Here is a 6,038-nt window from a genome sequence, read left to right as displayed (position 1 = left end):
CCATACCCTTCAAACTTTGGGTTGTATAGGTTCTGCTTTATCAGCTGTTTATGCAGAATCTAGGCCTCATATATAAAGAAACAGAAAACTTGTGATCAATAGAAGACGCCACAGGAAGGCATAAAGGAGAAAAAATTGCACCTTGAAACCAAAACATGACCCCTGCTATGTAGGTACAGGTAAATATCAGTATCTCGAACATGGGATATCTCGAATACCCCGCTTATGTTGAAGTCGATCGCCGGTCCCGGCCGTTTTCTCTCCATAAATGATTAAATAAACTCCTGATATCTCAAACACGGTAATCTCGAATACCCCGCTTATGTCGAAGTGTATTCAAAGTCCCAAGCCCTTTTCTACCTGGCTTATCTCGAAGTGCAGTGAATTTTTCGGTCTACTGAACACACCTGGCATCGTGACTTCACACACTCTCACCAGTGGCTATTAATTAACACCTTCAAACTTGGGGAATCTTAAGCTCATGTTGGGTATCTGTGACAGGTTAATTGGTTTGACAGCTTGGGTGTTTGGTGTAGTCTACGACCGATAAAACAAACCACTTTGCAGCAACTCAGAAATTAAATACAGACAATATTACCAATATTGCATGTAATACCCCCGGTACTATGCTCTGTATAATCAAAATCGTAAATTAATAAAACTTAGATATTTTTCACAATAAATTTAGATTAAACAGTTAAGTTGCAGTATAATGCACAGTGATTGATTACATTCATGTTTATCTGCGTATAAATAGATAACCTTGACCGCCATTTGCACGTTAGTTTCGTTAACTATATGTTCCTTAGTAGTACTTCGTAATGTAATACTTGCAAGCTATTAATAATATTCAAGTACACAGTTTGAATACGGATTATTTTTTAAATAACATTTTGCACTAAATTTCAACAAATTATGTTTTCAAAAAATTCGTCTTTTTTCTTTTCTTACAGAGAAGGTTCTTCAACTATAACGGTAATGATACATCCCGTTTGACCATGTAAACATGGCCTGGAAAATGTAAAATCGCTGTAAATGCAATAAGGCATGTATATTAAACTGTTTTACAATTATACACGATAAAGAAAACAACAACAATTATTATCCTTCAGAATTATACAGTCAATCTGATTGGTTTAAAGCATGTCACGTGAGGTAAGACAATTCGTGATGTCTCCCTCACGCGCAGGGTGACAACTGTTGTCACCCTCCAGATTACAATGAAATAGCGTAAATGAGTAAGCAGGGTTACAACTGTGTTGTCGCCCTTTGAATGAAATTACAGTGGTTTAAGCGAGATAACTCTTATTTATGATTATACATGTAATATAGTATTACTAATATGCGGGATCGGTAAACAATAAATTCTAACGATGACGTCAGATCGAGTTGTCTGTTTACATATATTTTAAAAGTATGGAATCAGAGCAGAGACGGAGACACAAAATTAAGGTTTGATTACTATTTTCTACTCTGTCTAATTGATAATTAGATTCTTCAGGATAATAAAACTATTTTGGACTGTTTAGACGGGAGACATCACCAGTTATCAGGTCTGAGTAGGGTTGTCACCCTCCGGCGCAGGCGCCCTCGGGTGACAACCCTACTCAGACCTGATAACTGGTGATGTCTCCCTTCTAAACAGTCCATAATTGTATATTGTTTTTCTTAATATCTATTGCGAATATGCTTGAGTTTTTATCATAAAGACTTCGTGTTTGGTAATACAGGATGGTGTTACGTATGAAGATATATACGAAAAAACAGGAAATTATTGATTCGACTTTGGAAGATAACTTCGGATATCTCGAACCCCCGGATATCTCGAAGTCGTGTCCAGGTCCCCCAAACTTCGAGATACTGATATTTCACTGTATATATAAAATACCTGGTTCTGTCTCGAAATATAAGTGATATTTGGGTGAGGGTAAGAAAACATGATAGAGGGCAAGGCTTGCCGAGCCCTCCATCACGTTTTCAACCCGAGGCCAACCCTATATCACTTATATTTCATGATAATGACCATGTATTTTGTTTATCCTGCAAAATATATTTACATCTGACCTCCAAAATGCACTATTTTCAACCCAATTTAGACGCATTTCTGCAGTGGAAATTAAGGCGTCATAACGTAAACATTGCAATATACGTGACGTCACAATGCTTTTAGAAAAACGTCGGAATACACGAGGCTTTATTAGGACAATGAACGAATAAAGCTTTAGTTTATTAGGCTACCTTTATTAGGTCAAGTGTAGTTGCAGGATAAATTAATAGAAATAATCCTTTGACTTGGTTTAGTTCAAGGCATCTTCTGATTTTGATTAATAAAATTCTCACACAAAAAAGGTAACCACCTTCAAGTAAGGACGTCAGCATTCAAACTTGAATAAATTAACTCCGCTAATTACAAGTAAACATTGTCTTACTTTTGGGGAAACATGGTAAGTTTTAATAAAAATATTTCGCAGCATATGATGTAACACAAAGTTGATCAGAACATCGATACAAAAAAGTGTCAACAGCCTTTAGGAAACAACATAAAGTGTACTTTGAACAATGCATAACCTTTTTATCAAACACTGCATACGATTTGCTGGTTGATTGTCATTACCTGGCTTAAAAGACAGACGCAATTTAACGGTAGTCAAGAATTTGACACTGACAGGATTGCATTGTGTGTATCTTGTATCCCGAACCCGATGACATATAAAAACAATTGACCTATGGGCTACAATGCTCACCACAGTCATATTGGACTTTCGATCTTTAGAATTTAAAAAAAAGAAATTCTCATGTAAAAAATAACATAAGACTTTTATATTTGACATGCTCATTACCTGTGACAAGACCTTTCCAAATATACTATGGGTTTTGACCCTGTGACCTTGATTTCGAAGTTGACTTTATTTTCAAAAAATGTTATCTTTTGATTGGGAAGCGATGGGGCTTTCATATTTGACATGTGATTTACCTTTAACAAATTGTTTCCGAGCATGCTATGATTTTTTACTCTTTTGACTTTCACCTTCACGTTTGACCTTGAAAAATACTTAGGTGATTACTTTTTGAATGACATATAACAGGGCGTTCATATTACATAATTATGTGCATTACCTTTTTAAATGAGCTATGATTGTTGACCTGTGACCTTGACCTTGGAGTTTGACCTACTTTTCCAAAATTTAAACATTACTTTAAATTGGCCAGAACTTTTGAATGAGAAGAGATAGCGCTTTCATACTAAACTTGTTTATTACCTGTGACAAGACCTTTCGAAATACTAAGGTTTTTTGACCCCGTTACCTTGACCTTGCAGGTTGACCTACTTTTCAAATAGTTAAATCTAGATCATAAATTTTGGATGGAAAGATTTACGGCTTTCACCTTTCATGTGTATATCACCTGTGAGAAGACCTTTCTAAATTCACTATGGTTTTTGACCCCGTTACCTTGACCTGTACGTTGATCTACTTTTCAAAAATGTTATATTTTTCTTATAACTTTTGATAGAGAAGAGATAGGACTTTCATACTTAGAATATTACCTGTGACAAGATGTTTCCAAGCATGCTATGATTTCTGACCCTTTAACCTTGACCTTCATGTTTGACCTAATTTTCAAAAATAAATTAACTTTAGTGATTACTTTTGAATGAAATGATAGGGCGTTCATATTTGACACAATAAACCACAAATCATGCCATCTCACCCACAGAGACACCGAAAGCAGGGGACCACAATTTTTTGAATTTGCTTGTTACGATTTTGTCTTCAATTTAATTATGTTCTGTTACATTCTTTTGAAAAAAAAAGCAATAATCAGGCACTAGTCTTACAAGAAAGTACAAGTTTAAACTTAATTCAAGTCTTTCGTAAATCCGAGATTCCTCGAGATCTACTATTACCCTGCTTTTTATATTGTGACATGTGTGTTCCCTGCTCATGTCACAATATAAAAGCAAGGGTTTGAGTCAGAGGCATTTCAGATTAGTTTTTGGCTTTAATTAAGATGCACATCCATATTTTTTTTTTTAAATGTCATTTGAAATTTTAAAAAATGCAAAAATGTGTTTGCGAAACACTATTCCCCCGATGGTTATACAATTCTGGGGTTTGACATAGACTGAAGTGGTATACACTTTACTCTCGACAGCACAATAGTTATGGGCTAGGTTAACGTTGACAACAGACAGACAGACAGGACAAAGCAGTATACCCCTGGGATCTTTCGAACCAGGGGCATAAAAAATAACAAGATGTATTTGTGAAAAACTATCATAATGCCCCTGATGGTAACACAGTTCTGGAGTGGGATGTAGACTGCGAGGATGTAATGGCAACATGTTGACTCAGGACCCCTGGCATTGCGGGGATGTAACGGCAACATGTTGACTCAGGACTCCTGGCATTGCGGGGATGTAATGGCAGCGTGTTGACTTGGGACCCTAGCATTGCGAGGAAGTTAACGACAAAGTGATGACCTAGGACTTCTGGCATTGCAAGGGTGGCTGGTCTGATATCTTGATTTCAGATTTTGTGACGTAACTCATATTGCACAACGTGGAATCGTTGTATTTACTACTTTTTCGGTATAAAAATTTTTGCCCCCGTAATTGAAGATACGAGGTTTATAGTTTTAGCTCTGTCCGTCCGTCTGTTCGTCCGCAAAAACTTTTACCTTGTCCATAACTTTGGATTGGTTGGAACCATAACTCTTATATTTCACAAGTGTATTCTTTGAGTACCAGCATGTTTGACCTTTTGACTTTGACTTTGGAGTTTGATCCAATTTCGCAAGAATTTATCCAACATAACATTGACCATAACTTTTGAACTGTTCATCCTAGGGCTTTCAAACTTCTCATGTTTATTTATTGAAATAAGACCTATTCCGTGGATATAAATATAAATGTCCTTTAAACCTTGGCCTTTGAGTTTGACCCACTGTTTTAAAAACTTTCACCTTGGATATTACTTTTGATTAGTTAGCACTAGAGCCTTCATATTTTACACATATATAGTGCTACCTAGGGTTTCAATATTTCACATGTGTATTTTTTGTGACAAGGCCTTCCTCTGGGTACCTATAATTTGACCCTTTAACATTGACCTTGGAGTTTGACCCAAAAAACAAAAACAAAAAACATTAACACTGGATATAACTTTTTAATGATTGTAGCTTGGGATTTCATATTTCACAGGTAGATTCATTGTATGAGAACATGTCCTTTCATTGGGTAACAAAAATGTTATTTAAAGGTATCCTAGATTAGGAAAGATTGACCTTTTTGTTGTGGGAGTGATTTTCAGGTATCTAAATTAGGGAAACTTGAGCTTTTGTTGTAGGGGTCAAGAATTTTTTAAGAATTATTTACATATATTTTGTAAATCAATTAGCTTGTTATTTGTAAAATTTCACTCAAATGTTTCATGGAAATGGACAAAACTTTCCTTTTTTTATCCACACATTATAAAATACAAAATGTTTATTCTGAAAATGAATTTTGTTAAGTAAATTAGCTTGTTAGTTAGTTATTCAGTTTCTGAAGTATCCGATCCCGGGCATGGACAAAACAACTTCCTTTTTTATTTTCCCGCACATTGTACCGGTATGTTACCAAATCTAAATTCTGAAGGCCGTTTCTGTTATAATCTTTGAATTAAAAACGCCAATAAGCAACGTGCTGTTAAAATTTTACTGTGTTTTATCTATATATCTCGAGTGAGATGATAATTAGATCCTTTAAAGCTCAGCCACTGTAAAAGCCAAATATGAATCCGTTATCGGAAAAAAGTAACAAGAGTGACAATGATAATTATAATCAATACCCAAGTTGGGTGCATCATAGCGCTTAAATATTGGGAAAATTCCTTGCAGTTGTTGTTCAAGTTTTTAATTAATTTTTGAAATTTGGGAAATGAAACCGCCTATCCCAAACCGTTTAGCACCTTCTATACTGATGCTTTTCACTCTTGCGATGTGCTCTGGATTTGAAACCACCAAAAAAGATAAATTTTCTTTTGTGTACAATTGTG

At 35.4% G+C, this 6,038-nt stretch overlaps 1 protein-coding gene across 2 annotated transcripts in view; it reads right to left on the bottom strand.

Annotated features, from left to right (window-relative positions):
• LOC134283877 (F-box/WD repeat-containing protein 5-like) overlaps nt 1-2,692 on the bottom strand; it is an 11,596-nt gene extending 8,904 nt beyond the window's left edge. Inside the window, exon 1 of one of the 2 annotated variants that reach the window (XM_062766398.1) lies at nt 2,615-2,692. The gene's annotated coding sequence lies outside the window, so the exon portion shown is untranslated. Of the gene's footprint in view, nt 1-2,568 lie in introns of both variants that reach the window. The other variant, XM_062766399.1, reaches the window with a different exon arrangement.
• Nucleotides 2,693-6,038: the final 3,346 nt, after the last annotated feature.

Source organism: Saccostrea cucullata, unplaced genomic scaffold (genome assembly GCF_032062105.1).
Source record: "Saccostrea cucullata isolate Sc308-1 unplaced genomic scaffold, CSIRO_AGI_Scuc_v1 ctg852, whole genome shotgun sequence".
Classification (NCBI taxonomy): Eukaryota; Metazoa; Mollusca; class Bivalvia; order Ostreida; family Ostreidae; genus Saccostrea; species Saccostrea cuccullata.
This window is presented reverse-complemented; position numbering and strand designations above follow the sequence as displayed.